At 48.8% G+C, this 17,903-nt stretch overlaps 1 long non-coding RNA gene across 1 annotated transcript; it reads right to left on the bottom strand.

The window, feature by feature from the left end:
• Nucleotides 1–528: 528 nt before the first annotated feature.
• LOC140395671 (uncharacterized) lies at nt 529–13,738 on the bottom strand. Its single transcript, XR_011936270.1, has 3 exons — nt 13,451–13,738; nt 12,699–12,945; nt 529–1,060 (listed from the first exon to the last, which is right to left on the bottom strand). It is a non-coding gene; the product is annotated as an uncharacterized lncRNA (long non-coding RNA).
• Nucleotides 13,739–17,903: the final 4,165 nt, after the last annotated feature.

Raw genomic sequence — 17,903 nt, 5'->3', positions numbered from 1 at the left:
ACCATTTTCAATTCCTTCATTTCTATTTGTAACTGAATTCTAGCTAATTCTAATGATTCAGGCTGTGTCTCTGGCAAGTGTACATTTTGACCAATTGTATTATCTCTACCTTCCTCACCCCTTTAGATAAGATTAACTGCAGCTTCTCCTGCAAACGCAAACGTTTTGCTTTAGTCTCCCTTTGCGAACCATCCCAAGTAATCTCTGCCACACCCAGGAAATGTTTTGCAAATCAAAGAGCCTCTCCAGTCACTCGTTATTTAAACTTCAAAACCTGAAAGAAAGCAATCGTTCCACACACTCTCACTATCTTTAACTTCAATAATCCCAAGCCAAACAAGGAATTATACTTAAAACCCTGGACGAGCCCCCAAGTTTATAACAATCCCACACCAGATCTCAACAGTGGCTAGGTTACTGGACTGAAACCCCAATATCTTAGTTTATTTTGTAAGACTGTGCAGAAAGAATACTTCGCTCCAGGAGTGATTTCACAAAGAAATAGGGATTTGGTATTTCAACCCAAAACTTTATTGTTAATACAATATTAAACTCTTTAACGTTACATCTGGAAATAGCTTACAATTACCCCTTAAACAATGTTATTCAATACAGCAATCTTCAGGGTATCAGAACAGCCAGAGCTACACATTGAGAAGAGGGTCGACACCCTGGCTTTCACTTCCCTAATTGCCCGCCGGAGAATCCCGCTCGGCTGGCGATTAGCAGCACCATCCACAGCTGCAGACTGGCTGGCAGACCTGTCGGAATTTCTCCACCTGGAGAAGATCAAGTTCACCATCCGAAGGTCGGAAGAGGGCTTCCTCAAAGCGTGGGAGCAACTCGCCGGCCTGTTCCAAGACCTGTTTGAGGCCAACAGCGACTAGGGAAAGAGGGGGAGATGGGGAAGAGCAGACAAAACCACAGAACACGAAGAGGTACAAAAGGGGGAAGGGGGGGGAGGAAATGAGGAGGAAGGTTAGGGGAACGGCAGGAAGAAGCATAGAGATGGGGGGAGATGGGGCAGGCATCCCCCTCCCCACCCCCAAACCCACAAGGCCTGCAACAAGAAACACAGAGGGAAAAGGGGGAAAAGAAAAGGGGCGAATAGGGGTTCAGTGATAGAACACCCAAAGCGGAAGAGGGGGATACCAAGGAGGGTCAGGGAGGGGTGTAGCGAGAGGGGAAGGGGGGGGGGGGGGGGGGAGAAGAGACAACAAGAAAGATTGTATGTACATAAGAATTGTATACATTGTAAATATCAGATGTAAAGGTTTCACTATATAAAATTGAAAATGCCAATAAGAATACTTTTTAAAAAAATACTGCTCAATACAATACAATACCCTTAATTACTATCTCTATTCCCAATTAACAACAAGAAAGGGAAAACATACAGCTCTCAATCCATTCTACAAGCCAATGGCACAGAATAATACTTGCTTTCCAGAACAGATCAGGCTCCTGTTAGAACCCTGATAGACTCTGGCTGGATGGCTTCAAAAAGCTGTTACAACTGGGTTGTTTCAGCATATTCCTTGTCCTCAGACAAATCTGCATGGTGTTAAATACTATTAATCTTTTTTGTTAACTATCCAATGGTGAGAGCAAAATACTTTACTTGTTGTCTAAAGGTAGCCAGATCAAAATATCTTGGCTCCGCCCAGCAATTATATCATCTCCCCAAGCTGAAAACAAACTAACTCCCCAGGGACTGCCCCTAGTCAAACAACAGTGCACTGGCCCAGGCTTTTCCGATGGTCAATTTCACCTCTGGCTCCTAAAAACTTTCTGGTCTTGCAAAACAAGATTATTTTTTACAAAGATGACTACTGCAGTCAAACACACTTTTAACCCATAAATTGGCAAATATTTATAATCCAAAATGCCTAAAATTTTGCATTTGTCACACCTGGCACTGTTGGGATTGTAGGCTGCACGCAGTGGCTGCAAAGTTCTGGACAAGAATCAGAATCTAGGCCATGTAAAAGGTCAAAGATCAATCGCCAATGATGCCCAACCCCCTTGACCTGATATAACTGGATGTGTGGAAGGGGGATGGTGATGTATTCTTTTGTATGTTGAGCCTTATTACTTCAGATTTACTATTAGCCTCTCATTGGCTGGTATTGCATGTGTTCTGTTTTAGAAGCTTCCTGTTTCTCGGCAATTAAAAGTACATTCATTCCATTGACTAACAGCAGGTAAATCCAAAGCACACACAGCACCAGCAGTGATGTGGACTCAATCACAGTCATTTCCCTCTACAAGCATTCAGTGCATCCCTTCCATCTCCCATTGAAACATCACCCATTCCTGATCTGTTATTTGCTGTATGTGTGTATCTCCCTTGGTTTTGCTCATGGGCAGCCTATGGTCTGTCATGTTCAGTAGCAATAAAGTCAGAACAAAACTTGCATTTATACAGCACCATTCACAACCCTAGGGTCCCAATGTGCTTTAGTCAATTAAGTACTTTTGAAGTGGAGTTACTGTTGAAATGTAGAAAACGTGGCAGCTAATTTACACTCAGCAAGATCTTGCTAACAGCAATGTGGTAATGACCAAATAATCTGTTTCAGCGAAGATAGTTGAGGATAAATATTGGACAGGACGCAGGGGAGATTTCTACTGCTCTTATTCAAGATATGTCCATGATTTCTTACATCTGCTCAGAAGGACAGATGGGTTTGTAGCACTTCCTGCATTAAAAAATCAGTCTAGATATTGTGCTCTAGAATGGAATTCAAGTAAAAATGTATCCATGTAATTTTGGGTGAGTTTGGTGGGGTGTTTCCCGTTGGCTTTTTGGGTGAGATCCACACTGATATTCACCCACACTTAGTCACCTTTTTGGGCCTTGGGTGATGTGTTAAGTAAGTTGGTTCAACGTTGACTGCAACTGGATGCAGTGAAACTAGAAACAGGCTTCTGACACAGGAGATGGTCCAACACTGTTTTATTGAACTTGCTGATTGCTGTACATAGTCTGCTGTGAGTTGACACTCTGTCAATCTAACTGAAAACCTCCTACTGGCTTGACCAGACTAACTCTCTACCTCATGGAGATGGTGCTCACAGGCTTGTGCACTCTCACTATCTCAGTCGCTGTGTCCTGTAGAGAGAGGGAGAGTCTTAATGCCCTGTGTGCTTTATAGTGGTGGTGTCCTGTCTGGTGATTGGTTGTTATGTGTCGTGTGTGTTCATTGGTTATCCTGTGTGTCAATCACTGCCTGTCTGCATCTCATTAGATACATGAGTGGATATTATGACATCTCCCCTTTTTGAAGTAAATTTTGGAACGTGGCGATATATATACATGCATGATTATATACAAGTGGTGAATGAATGAACATATACATGGGAAGGTGTCTATTGTGCAGATACAGAGCAAACTGAACAAAATTTACAAGATTTAAGTCTATAGACTCAGTCTTTGTGGCGGGCGATGAATTCTTGCCAATCGCCTCAGAGGTGGACGCCGGCACTTGGACAGGTGGGATTGCTGCCATGTCGGTGGCCTCATGGAGAGGCGGGATCGCTGCCAGATCGGTGGCCTCGTGGTGCGAGATGTCCGGAGGAGGCATGATGACATGCGGAGAAGTGCGGCCAGGCGGTGGGCAGGGAACTTTTCGTAGAGCCCTCCTGTTGCACCGTAGAATGGAGCCATCAGCCATTTGGACAACAAAGGACGTGGGGGCAGCCTGCCTGACGCCAATAGCTGGGGCTGACCAACCTCCCTCAGGCAACTGGACACAAACAACATCATCTGGAGCCAGCGCAGGTAGATCCTTGGCATGAGCATCATACGTGATCTTCTGCTGGTCCCTGGATCGCTGCACTTTCTGCAGCACTGTGAGGCGGTCAAGGTCTGGAACATGGATGGCTGGAACAGTCGTCCTCAGGTTGCGGTTCATAAGCAGCTGTGCCGGAGACAAACCAGTCGACAGAGGGGTTGCCCTGTATGCCAACAGCGCCAGGTTGAAGTCCGAGGCTGAGTCTACAGCCTTGCACAGCAACCGCTTGACAATATGGACCCCTTTTTCGGCCTTCCCGTTTTATTGCGGGTAATGGGGACTGGATGTGACTGAAGTGGTAGGATCGTGCAAAGTCGGACCACTCTTGGCTGTAGAAACATGGGCAATTCAGGTCTTTGGGATCAATGCAAATGCGGAGTTCGCCAGAGGGTTTCTTGACGCAGACCAAGGAGCTGACCCAGTCTGTGACTTCCCTGGCCTTTGAGATGATGCCCTGGTCTTGTAGCTCTTGTAGCTGTGTTTTCAGACAATCCTTGAGAGGAGCTGGCACCCGGCGTGGTGCATGGATGACTGGGGTGGCATTCGGCTTGAGCAATATCTTGTAGCAATATGAGAGCGTGCCCATCCCATCAAACACATTATGGTATTGTGTGAGAATGTCGTCTATCTCAGCCTGGAGATTCGCATTGGGCGAGGCCGTCGCCGGTGTCGAGGACATGGCATGAACTCGCTGTACCAGATTTAGGAGTTTGCATGCGCGAGCACCGAGCAGGGATGCCTTGTCAGGCCGGACGATCTCGAATCTCAACGTCGCCTTGATTGCCTTGTGAGAGGCAGCTAGCTGACACGAGCCACTGGCAGCTATGGCATTACCATTGTAGTCAAGGAGCTGGCAGGCTGGTGGAAGAATGCTCGGTTGGTGTCGGATGCTGTCGAGGTCCGACTGTGATATGAGGTTCGCAGACGCGCCAGTGTCCAATTTAAATCGGATGCAAGACTGGTTGACCGTGATGACGGCACACCACTCGTCGTCAGGATCCACACTGAGGATCGAAAGGTGGTTGGCACGCCCGGTAGAGACCAACTCGCATGTGATGATGATGCCCACCCGATATGGAGACTCGAGGCAGTCAGCATCGGGGTCCGTTGGGCTGTTTGGATCAGAATCCTGCATGCCTTGTTGTACGCAGCGGACACGTCTGCGCTGCAGCTGGGATCGCTGGCTGTTGTTCGGTGGAGCGGACCTGCAGAAGGCCGCGTAGTGGCCAGGCTTTCCACACTGTAGACATCGCCTGCCTTTGGCTGGACATTGCTGCTTTAAATGGGCGGAGCCACAATTCGGACACGTCATGACGCTGACGTCAGCACGTTCTGTGCACCATCGCGCATGCGCAGTGCGGTTAGCCGACGTTCGCGCATGCGCCTCAGGGTCTTCGGCCTCATCGTCCACCCGGTCGTGTCGCGCATACGTGGGGACCCGAGAAAAACGCGTGAAACGGCCACTCTCCTCGATGCTCAGGCCTTGCAATTTCACTATGGCCTGCACCCTTTCTGCCTCGTGGAAGGCCAGTTTTGCAGTTTCTGCCGCCCTGATGCGGGAGTAGCGATTTCTGGCATGCTCATGGACAATGCACGTTTCGATGGCGACGGAGAGAGTCAACTGTTTGATTTTGAGGAGCTGCTCCCGCAGGGAGTCGGACTGGACCCCGAAAACGATCTGATCCTGGATCATGGAATCAGTCGTCAAGTCATAATTACATGACTGCGCTAGGATGCGGAGATGGGTCAAGCAGGACTGAAAAGGTTCATCCTTACCCTGAAGCCTCTGTTGGAAGATGTACCGTTCGAAGCTCTCATTCACCTCAATGCCGCAGTGGCTGTCGAATTTCAGCAAAACTGTCTTGAACTTTGTCTTGTCTTCGCCATCGGTAAACGTAAGCGAGTTATAGGTGTGGATGGCGTGATCCCCTGCAGTCGACAGGCACAGTGCGATCTTTCTGGCATCCGATGCTGCCTCGAGGTCGGAGGCCTCGATGTACAGAAGGAACTTTTGTTTGAAGACTTTCCAGTTGGCGCCGATTTGCCGGTGATCCGGAGTTGCGAAGGAGGCTGGATGTTTTCCATGCCGCTGGATGGCTGCTTGCTGGTGCACTCGAGGTAGGATCGTTAGGATTAATAGCACTCTGGTACCATGATGTGTTAAGTAAGTTGGTTCAACGTTGACTGCAACTGGATGCAGTGAAACTAGAAACAGGCTTCTGACACAGGAGATGGTCCAACCCTGTTTTATTGAACTTGCTGATTGCTGTACATAATCTGCTGTGAGTTGACACTCTGTCAATCTAACTGATAACCTCCCACTGGCTTGACCAGACTAACTCTCTACCTCATGGTGATAGTGCTCACAGGCTTGTGCACTCTAACTATCTCAGTAGCTGTGTCCTGTAGAGAGAGGGAGAGTCTTAATGCCCTGTGTGCTTTATAGTGGTGGTGTCCTGTCTGGTGATTGGTTGTGTGTTGTGTGTGTTCATTGGTTATCCTGTGTGTCAATCACTGCCTGTCTGCATCTCATTATATACATGAGTGGATATTATGACATTGGGTCTTTCTCCCCGGTCCAGTCCACACTTCAAAATGTTTTCAGCAGTGGGAAGCTGAACCTGTTGGCCAATCCAGCTCCTCAAAGATCAGCGCGCCATTTTGAAAGAGTGCTCCAATCTCTAAGTGTGCTTGAGGGTTCCCCACACCCCCACCCACAGACAATGTCAGTTCCTGCACATATGGGTATTATCCTACAGCCCCCCCCCCCAAGTGAGGACACCCGCTGTGGGGTCACTCAGGGCCCCCCTTTTCAACCTACTTACCCCCAATTTTGGCCCCCCCCTTTCAGGATACCCGCTTTTCACCCCCCAACCTTTATGAAGCCCCTTCATACCCACCCTTCATACCCCCTCATCACCCCTTTCATGGACATGGCCCACCTCAGACCCTGACCCTTGGCTGTGCCACCCTGGAACCCAGCCACCCTTGGCAGTGCCCCTCCAGTCTGGCAGTGCCACCTGGACATCCAGGCAGTGCCACGGTGGTAGTGCCAAGGTGCCATGCTTGCAGGGGCAACATGCAAGGCTGGCAGTGCCAAAGAGGCCGGGTGCCAGAAGGAGAGCCAGGGTGCCACCCTGCCCTGTCCCTGACCACCCAGGGGTCTCCAATGGCCTGGGAGATGCCCCAGGTGCTGTTATATCTGGCCCACGTTTGTGTGGACCAGTACAAACGGAGCCTGTTTGAGGCCTCGCTGAGAAAGCTGTTAGTTCCCGTGCGCCGGGGGAATCTGTATTCAAGTGAGCCTAATGACTCATTTAAATATGCCGATCTGGATCTCACCCACTGAGAGCGAGGTCCAGATCGTGGTGTCTCACGAGGTTTGGTTGAATCTCGCGAGACGTCACAAATCCCGCAAGAGGCCGCTCGCAAGATTCAATGGCCTCACCGCAACACCAAGTCGGGTGACGAGGCCGGTAACTCACGCCCCTAACCTCTGGAGTGGGCCTTTGAACACACAGTCTTGTGACTTGTAGGTGGGAAACCTATTGACTGAGCCACGCCTGTCAGGACAGGAGTAAGTCTGCAGTAAAATCATCTGCTAGTACCCAGTCATTTATTTTTTTTTAAAAATAATTTTTATTAAAGTTTTCACAAAATATCAACAACAAAATGTAAAAGGAACAGAATAGAATTAAATACAAAACAAAACAACCCAGTGCCCCCCTCCCCCCATATATAAATAATATATTAACACCCCGAAACACATAGCAAACACATACACCCCCTCAGATCCCCCAGTATAGTCAAACAAAAATAAAATAGAACCCCCCACCTCCCGGGCTGCTGCTGACCATTGTCTACCATTCTGCCAGGAAGTCCAAGAACGGTTGCCACCGCCTGAAGAACCCTTGCACCGATCCCCTTAAGGCAAATTTCACCATCGCCAATTTATTAAACCCCACCATATCGCTGATCCAGGATTCCACGCTTGGGGGCCTCGCGTCCTTCCACTGAAGAAGAATCCTTCGCCGGGCTACCAGGGACGCAAAGGCCAGAATACCGGCCTCTTTCGCCTCCTGCACTCCCTGCTGCTCTGCAACCCCAAATATTGCGAGCCCCCAGCCCGGTTTGACCCTGGATCCTACCACCCTCGACACTGTCCTCGCTACGCCCTTCCAAAATTCCTCCAGCGCTGGGCATGCCCAGAACATATGGGTGTGGTTTCCTGGGCTCCCTGAGCACCTAACACACCTGTCCTCGCCCCCAAAGAACCGGCTCATCCTTGTCCCGGTCATGTGTGCCCTGTGCAGCACCTTAAACTGTATGAGGCTGAGCCTCACGCACGATGAGGAAGAGTTCACCCTCCCTAGGGCATCTGCCCACGTCCCCTCCTCGATCTCCCCCCCAACTCCTCCTCCCACTTACCTTTCAGCTCCTCCACTGAGGCCTCCTCCTCCTCCTGCATCACCTGGTATGTTGCCAAAATCTTCCCCACTCCAACCCACCCCCCCCCGAGAGCACCCTGTCCTGTACTGTGCATGGCGGCAGCAGCGAGAATTCCACCACTTGCCGCCCGGCAAACGCCCTTACCTATAGATACCTGAAGGTGTTCCCCGGGGGGGAGCCCATACTTCTCCTCCAGCTCACCCAGGCTCACGAACTTCCCGTCCACAAACAGGTTCCCCAACCTTCTTATCCCTGCCCTGTGCCACCCCGAAAACCCTCCATTTATTCTCCCTGGGACAAACCGGTGGTTCCCCCGTATTAGGGTCCACACTGAGGCCCCCACTTCCCCCCCCTGTGCCGCCTCCATTGCCCCCAAATTTTGAGGGTAGCCGCCACCACTGGGCTCGAGGTATACCGCATTGGCGGGAGCGACAGCGGCGCCATTGCCAGCGCCTCCAGACTCGTACCCTCACAAGACGCCGTCTCCAGCCTCTTCCATGCCGCCCCCTCCCCTTCCATCACCCACTTGCGCACCATCGCCGCATTGGTGGCCCAGTAGTACCCACAGAGGCTGGGCAGCGCCAGCCCCCCCCCCCCCCCCCCCCCCCATCCCTACTCCGCTCCAGGAACACCCTTCTCACCCTCGGAGTCCCTCGCACCCACACAAATCCCGTTATGCTCCTGTGGACCCGCCTAAAGAAGGCCTTCGGGATAAGAATGGGGAGGCACTGGAACAGGAACAAAAATCTTGGGAGCACCGTCATCTTGACTGACTGCACTCTACCCGCCAGGGACAGCGGCAATGTGTCCCACCTCTTAAACTCCTCCTCCATTTGCTCCACCAGCCTCCTGAAATTAAGTCTATGCAGGGCCCCCAGCTCCTGGCCACCTGGACCCAGATACCTGAAGCTCCTCTTCGCCCTTTTTAGTGGGAGCTCGCCAATCCCCCTCTCCTGGTCCCCTGGGTGAACCACGAACAACTCGCTCTTCCCCATGTTGAGCTTGAGCTTGTACCCTGGGAAATCCTCGAACTCCCTGAGGATCCTCATTACCTCCGGCATTCCCCCCACCGGGTCCGCCACATATAGCAGCAAGTCATCTGCATAGAGCAACACCCTATGCCACCCCCCACCCCCCCCCCCGCCCCGCACCAGCCCCCTCCAGTGCCTCGACTCCCTCAGTGCCATAGCCAGGGGTTCAATCGCCAGTGCGAAGAGCAGGGGGGACAGGGGACACCCCTGCCTCGTCCCACGATGCAACCGAAAGTACTCAGACCTCCTCTTGTTCGTGGCCACACTCGCCATCGGGACCTCGTACAACAACCTAACCCACCTGACAAACCCCTCCCCAAACCCGAACCTCTTCAGCACCTCCCACAAGTACCCCCACTCTACCCTATCGAAGGCCTTCTCAGCCTCCATCGCCGCTACTATCTCCGCCTCCCCCTCCCTCGCCGGCATCATAATAAGGTTCAGAAGCCTCCATACATTTGCGTTCAACTGCCTCCCCTTCACGAACCCCGTCTGGTCTTCGTGGATGACCTGCGGCACCCAATCCTCAATTCACGTGGCTAAGACCTTCGCCAGCACCTTGGCATCTACATTTAACAACGGAATTGGCCTGTAAGACCCACACTGCAGGGGATCCTTGTCCAGCTTCAGGATCAAGGAGATCAGTGCCTGGGACATCGTCGGGGGCAAAGCCCCCCCCTCCCTTGCCTCATTGAAGGTCCTAACCAGCAACGGGCCCAACAGGTCCACATATTTTTTGTAAAATTCGACTGGGAAACTGTCCGGCCCTGGCGCCTTCCCCGCCTGCATGCTCCCTATCCCTTTGGCCAGCTCCTCCAGCCTAATCGGGCCCCCTAATCCCGCCACCAGTCCCTCTTCCACCTTCGGGAACCTCAGTTGGTCCAGAAAGTGGCCCATCCCTCCCTCCTCCAGTGGGGGCTCGGACTGATACAGACAGAGATAGGATCGTTCAGATATTTTTAGTTGACTGTTTAACTCTCACCTATGCTTCTGATGATCACACAAATCAAAGACTTTGTTCCACACATGGAGTAAATTTAAAAGACTCTAGCAGGCAGCTTGTTGCAGTTACACATGTATATCTGACTCCACTATAATATATCATTATTGCAGTTCAAAGCAAAGCATGCACAGACAAAATAAGTCCTCAATAGTGTCTCAGAAAAATAAGACATTGTTTTTATAGTCCCAACAGAGCAGCATATTGTTGATTCATGCAAAGTAATAAATAATTTGATAAAAGAAAATTACTGCGGATGCTGGAATCTGAAACAAAAACAGAAAATACTGGACAATCTCAGCAGGCCTGACAGCATCTGTGGAGAGAGAAGGGAGCTGACATTTTTAGTCTGGATGACTTTGTCAAAGCTGGAGAGAACTGAACATGGGGTCAGATTTATACTTTTGGGGGGTTGCGCTTGGAGCAGTGGGGCTGGATAGAGGGTTGGCGACCGGTGGCGATCGACAAAGATGTCATGGACAGAAAGACAAAGGGAATGTAAATGGGGGTGATCAAGGCTAAGAAGGATATTGATAGTTGCACATTGAAAGATCAGAGTGTGTCAATGACAGAACAAAGATAAGCAGCGGACAAAGGACAACGAGGGACAACGATGGCCCAAGTGGGGTGGGGAAGGGGGCGACAATGATGAGGGGAAAACGCATTGATGGAAGAAATGGAAATTAATTGATAAATAAAAATGGGGTGAAGGTGGAGAGGAGGGTTGACAGTCTGAAGTTGTTGAACTCAATGTTAAGTCCGGAAGGCTGTAACGTGCCTAATCGGAAGATGAGGTGCTGTTCCTCCAGTTTGCGCCGGGCTTCGCTGGAACACTGCAGCAGGCCAAGGACAGACATGTGAATGTGAGAACAGGACGGGGAGTTGAATTAGCAGCGACAGGAAGGTCTGGGCCCTGCTTGCGGACGGACTGAAGGTTTTCTGCAAAGCGGTCACCCAGCGATCACCCATGTAATAAATAATTCGTGAATATTTGATAATGTTTTGCACACTTTAAATGATTTTACTTTGCAAGTTTGAATTGAAAATGTAACTATGCCAAAAAGCCGCCTTAAATCCCAATGTTGGTTTCGATGGTGCAATGGGGTTGTTTGCCCATGGGATTTAGTTTCATACCAGATAAATGAATAAATTAAAGGACTATTGTAAACGTCCTTCCTGATATTTCCTTTGTTCCCACTTCTTTTCTTTTATTATTTTTCACCTGTGGACCCATAATCGGGATGTGCCTTTAAGCAGAAGATTTGGTTGAAAAAGTGTGCTTACCAGGACACTGTGTTCCCAGATTTTGTATTTTGCAGATGAAAAAGCAGACTTCTTGGCACTGAGTGGATCTTTAGAACCAGCTTTCGAGGGACACAGTTTGATTGGTTAACTGGCAACTACTGGGTTGGCCAGGGCCAGTGTTCTGCCAGTGATTGGTTCCGGCATGATGCTTTCTGAGAGAACTTGGCAGAAGTGTTTAGACCTTGGAAGTGAAAGGAACACTCTCTCTCCTGTTTGTAGAAGTGAAACAACTGCTCTATTGTTCTGAAAGTAGTGAGTGCCCGGCACATCCAATTATTTTTCTTTCCAATTAAGGGGCAATTTAGCGTGGCCAATCCACCTAACCTGCACATCTTTGGGTTGTGGGGGTGAGACCCACGCAGACACGGGGAGAATGTGCAAACTCCACACGGTCACCCGAGACCGGAATTGAAGCTGGGTCCCTGGATGCTGTGAGGCAGCAGTGCTAATCACTGTGCCACCCTGCCGCCCATCTCCGTCAGCACTGGGTGTTCATTGACATGCAAAGTAATCCAGATCGACGGCACCGTGGAACTGAGACACAGTTCAATTGCATCAAACATTTGCCGTCTTCTGGGGTGTCCACCTGGAAGTCCGGGGCGACATCGGCAGTTGTCGTGCATGGCATGCCCTGCACCGCACCACGTGCCCCTGACCCTTACGAGACCCTTGACCACAATGGTGGTCCGGTATCCGGCTCTCACCGTCGTCCGCGGGCGAAGCATCGCACTGGACCACGGCAGTGGCCGAAACCTGAACTCTGCCGCAAACCTGCCTCGGCAGCTGCTCGGTTGGGGGAATCTGGCCGAACCCAATCTGAGTGGGAGGGTGGCCCAAACGATGCACACCACAATCAACGGACCCGAGCAGTTCCTGTACACCCTACTCCGCGTGCTCGCCACAGAGGGAAAGCTCAATGAACTGTTTAGATCCAAAGTAGTTTAAACTGACAGCTTTCTCCGTGTGGCCATATTATCGATACCACACACGAGCGTGTCCCTCTACATTTCCGAGAGAGACGGCCCAAATTCACAGTGCTCAGCTAAGCGCTGGGGGCGAGTGAAAGAGCCCTCCACTGCCTCACCAGGAGAGCGGACTGCCGCGTTAAACCGATACCTTTGCACAATCACAGGCGGCTTGGGGTGGGAGTGGTCGAAAGCATTGCTACCAGTTGATCGAATGACCTGGAACTCGGTGTAGCTACGTCAAACCTTTGTTGATCTCAAATGTGTGGGGCCCGCAGGCGGTGAGGAGAACTTTTGTCGGTCTTCCCCCAATATTCCGTTCGATGGCAGAGGTATCTCACACGTTCTGCACATTGATTCCAATCCTCCAGACCTGCATCGAAGGCATCCACAACTTGCTAGAAAAATAATTTGAATATAACACAATGTGCATAACGGTTGATTTGGAACAGCATGACCTTTGACAGCTAAAAATTAATTTTCCTTGTTGCCCTTTGCGGACATTTTCAACCTAATGTTTTAATTTATTTATATTTGATGGAAAATGGATAATCAGGAATAAATACTGGCATAAAATAAATATTTTTCTTCTGTAACTCTTAACACCATGGGCGGGACTCTCCGACCCTCTGTGCCGGAATCGATTCTCCGCGGACCTGCCAGTCCCGTGCATGCGGTCGGGGGCCTTTGGAACAGGCTCCCGCGGCGATTTTCCGCGGTCGACCGGCCGAACTCCCGCCAGAGTGGTTTACATGTGGTACCGCCCGCCAGGAGCTGGGACCCACGGCGGCAGTCCTGGCGGCGGGCTGGGGATATCTGACTCCGCAGGGGCCTCAGCGGTGGCCAGGCCTGCGATCGGGGGGCCACCAATTGGCAGGCCATTGCGATCTGGGAGGGACCTACCTTCCTCTGCGCTGGCCCGCTGTGTGGCTCCGCCGTGTCGGTGGCGCCCGTGCTGAGGTGGGCTGCCGCATGCACGCACGGACCCGCTTGCGGCTGCCGTGCTTTTGCGCGGCCGTGCGGTCAGGCTAGCAGGGCCCCGCCGGCAGCCAGAGCTGCGGGACGCAAACCGGGGCCCTGCTAGCCCCCTGGAAAACGGAGAATCATCCCGGAGCTTGGAGGAAAAAGTCCGGAGTGATGCTCACCCGTTTTCCAGCGGACGTGGGGACTTAGATCCCAGAAGGTGGAATCTCGCCCCACATCACAAGGGACTGAGAGCTGTGGATTGGAAGCAATATCGAAAACAGTCACTTGAAGAGGGTATTTCACAATGCTTCAATGTTTACCTTCCTTTTAAAAAAAGTAGAACATGCAACTTGTATTTATATCGCACCTTTATTATAATACAATGTCTAAAGTGATCCACAGGAGCATTATAAACAAGATTTGACACTGAGCCACTTAAGGAAAATGATGGGTGGGGAACACATGCTGGTCTTGCCATGAATGCCCACATTGCATGAATGAATAAAAAAGGCAATATTAGCTCATGTGCCTGACAGCTTGGGCAAGGTAATGGTTTTTAGGAGCATCTTAAAAGCGGAAGGAGAGAGAGAGGGGGGAGCAGAAAGGTTTAGTTAGGTAGGGAATTCCAGAGGAATTATGATCAGAAATGCTCAAGAAACTGGCGTCAGGTGAGCAGTCACCTCAGAAGGATGTGGCACTGGAGGAAATTATAGGTCTCACCCCACAACCTAAAGATGTGCAGGGTAGGTGGATTGGTCACATTAAATTGCCCCGTAAAGTGCTATGGGAATCTGTCTATATTTTACATCTGGGCCTGAGTTTAACATTGCATCTGAAATACAGCACTTGTGACAGTGCAGCACTCCTTCAGTAGCGCACAAGTACCAACCTAGGTTTTTGTGCTCAAGTGTCTGGGGTGGGACTTGAACCCACAACTTACTGATTCCGAGATGAGATGGATAACAACAATAATGACAAGAAGTAATGTTGTCTCTTTTAAATTTGTTCCTGCTATGATTCCTGTAAACTGAATGATAGCGGTGATCTCAATGGCTTCAGTGAAGCAAACTCAATCTCAGGAAATTACGCAGAATGGTGTAGGTAATGGCTTTACGTTACTTCGGGAATCATTTTCTGTGGTTGTAAACCAGACTGCGCAGTTTTGGTCAGCCTTTTTAACGGCTCCAATCTCTCGGAAACTTTGTGCCAATGTGTCTTTTGGTTGTTAGTTCTAATGGGCTGAGTGGTTGTAGCATCACTGTGGGATAACAGGACCCCTTTGTAATACTGTTTTATAGAGGTTACAGCGCCACCCCAAGGAGGGAATCTATTTTAAAAACTAATATGATTTCTTTAGGGTTTTTTTGACACAAATGCTACAAAGGTTTATATTCAGTACTTTGTATTTTTTCTTTTACACATGCACAGCTCTTCGATGGCAATGTATTATAGATTACTACAAGACAAAAGGTTTCATACAAAGACAACTGAATGGATTTATAAACATCCATGACATTAACTGATGCAATTTTGAGGTTGGTCATTAATACATTCCTTACTTGGGTAATCCGTATTTGGGTCACCCTCACATCAGTGGGCAACACTCTTGCCTGAATCAGAAGGTTATAGGTTTGGGTTCCCCTCCAGATACAAGGGGTGCTGCCATGTGGGAAGTGTTCCAGAGGATGTCAACATTTCCATGGGACATTTGTAGAAGAACAGGGCGAGGGTCCTCCCATGTGTGGCGGCCAATATTTATCCCTTAACCAACATCACTGAAACGGGCCATGTTTCTCTTGTCGAATCTTCCCACGTCAACATTGGCTACTGTTTTGCCGACATTATAACAATTACATTTCAAAAGTGTAAAGAGTTTTCCTGCAGTGAAACGCAAAATTTTGAAATATAATTGTTTCTTTCTTTTTCTCATTGTTCAACCCCTGACGTCAGATCTGCTTGTTCCATTTCATTGTCCAGGCATGTTTGCCGTTACCTACTTCCTGAGCTTTACTCGCAATTTGTCCCATTGAGTTGACTCAGGATTAAAGTGCCTTTTGTAGTTGACATTTTCCTTTTCACGGGCGAGTTCAAGGCCGCTCATTAGCAATTCATTTTATCCAATGAAGTCTCAGTACAGGCTGATCACAATTTAACTTAAATTGCCTCCAATCAAAGAGTTCTCCGAGAGTTTTACAGAAAGGGAAAAGAAAACAAAAAATGCTGAAAAAAACTCAGCAGGTCTGGCCAGCATTTGTGGAAATAGAAAGAGTTAATGTTTCAAGTCCATATGATTTCTTCAGAGCTAAAGGGAGGGAGAAATGTGATGGATTATCTCCTGTATAAAAGAGGGGATGGAGCAGAGTAAAAGATCAGTGATTGGTGGGAGCAAGAAGAGATTGCAACAAAGATGTGTAGGGCACGAGACAGAGGAAGCCTTAATGGCAGTGTGAAGGGCTATAGAAGGTGCTGATAGTGGTGTAAAGATAAGATAGCAGAATGTGTTAATAGGAGAGCAAAGATTAGTGCTCAGTGAAAGCAAAACTAAAGAACAAATGAGATGGCGCAGTGAGGAAGGGTGTTTTGCGCTGGGACAAAATGTTTTGGATAAAGGGATTAAGATGGAGGAAAACAGTCACAGTATAAAGTTGTTGAACTCAATGTTGAGTCCAGAGGGCTGGAATGTGCCTAATCGGAAGATGAGATGCTGCTCCTTCAGTATGTGTTGGGCTTCACTGTAACACTGCAACAGGCCAAGGACGGACATGAGAGCAAGATTCTGAACTGAAACAAACAGCCAGCAACAGTGAGGTTGGGACATGCATGTGGACTGAGCAAAAATGTTCTGCAAAGTGGCCACACAGTCTACGTTTAGTCTCCCCATTGTAGAAGAGACTACATTGGGAGCAGTGATTACAGTAGAGAAAATTGAAGGAGGAGCAAATGAAATGTTGCTTCACCTGAAAGTGTTTTGGGCCTTGAATGGTGAGGGATGAGGTAAAGGGGCAGCTGTTGCACCTTCTGCAATTGCAAGTGAAGGTGAGGGAAAGGGATGAGTTGGGGGTGATGGAGGATTTGATTACAGTACAAAATGTCTGCTTCTTATTGCTAGGAGACTGTAGGCCAACAAAATTATAGGTCATCAATTTTGTTCAGGGTTTCAGCAACATGAACACAGTAGCCATTGTTTAGGCTTAATCTTTGTCAGGCTCTACATTTAAGTTGCTGTTGAATTCTCCACCAGGAATGCATACTTCTATTTAAAACCAGCCTTGGGTCGGTACGTCTTCAAAATTTTAATTTGCTGTGTCCTGGGAGACAGCAGCATATGATCATCATATTGAACAAAGAAATTGTTCCTTTTGATAATCCAGATCAAACTGTTTAATTCACTTGGCTCCAAACAGGTGGAGGCGAGGCCCAGAAAATTGAAAGATTAGAGTGGCGCAATGGACAGCACTGTTGCTTCACAGCTCCAGGGTCCCAGGTTTAATTCCCGGCGTCGGTCACTCTGTGGAGGGAGTCTACACGTTCTCCCCGTGTGTGTAGATTTTCTCCCACGAGTCCCGAAAGACATGCTGTTAGGTAATTTGGACATTCTGAATTCTCCCGCTGTGTACCCGAACAGGTGCCGGAATGTGGCGACTAGGGGATTTTCACAGTAACTTCTTTGCAGTGTTAACGTAAGCCTACTTGTGACAATAAAATTATTAATTATAAAAAAGGAACTTTCAGTAGTGAAAATCTATCCCGACACAGAGATGCATTAACTTATCAGCTACTCAAACTGATCGCTGCAAACAAACAAGGTTGCTATTCTAATTTCAATGAGTGTTCAATTATATTCATTGATAAATTCAGTTTCACAATCAATACGCTAATTCCTTTATATTATGCTGCCCAGTTAAGATAACCACACAGTCACCATGCGTGTGTCTTAAAAGGGATGTTGATCGGGTGTGGCAAGTTTGTTCCTTGCGCAAAATCTCAAAAAAATCCTCTGGAAGGGAACAAAATGAAATAATGCTGGTGGCTTGGAGCCACAAATGTGGAATACAGGACTTTACTGTAAAAATGCCGGTGAAACTATCAGCAATTGCTATCATTACAACTGTGAAGCTGACAGCAATTGCTGGCACCGCACCTGCATGGTCAAACTTGGAAATCCAGAAATGATTCACTGCTCCTCTAGAAGAAAATTTAAATCCTAGCTGATGGAAATCACGTGACTTGATGCGAATATCAGCTTTTTACATGGTTAGTTTCACTATAAAAACCCTCAAAGTTACATCTTGATGAACAATGTGTAACTAGGTTTTAGATTGTACCAAATAATAATGACTGAACATTTTTAAAAATCACTAAAGTTTATGAACTTGCAATATTCCAATCT

Source organism: Scyliorhinus torazame, chromosome 18 (genome assembly GCF_047496885.1).
Source record: "Scyliorhinus torazame isolate Kashiwa2021f chromosome 18, sScyTor2.1, whole genome shotgun sequence".
Taxonomy (NCBI): Eukaryota; Metazoa; Chordata; class Chondrichthyes; order Carcharhiniformes; family Scyliorhinidae; genus Scyliorhinus; species Scyliorhinus torazame.
Note: the sequence above shows the minus strand (reverse complement) of the source record. Positions and strands in the feature narration are given on the sequence as shown.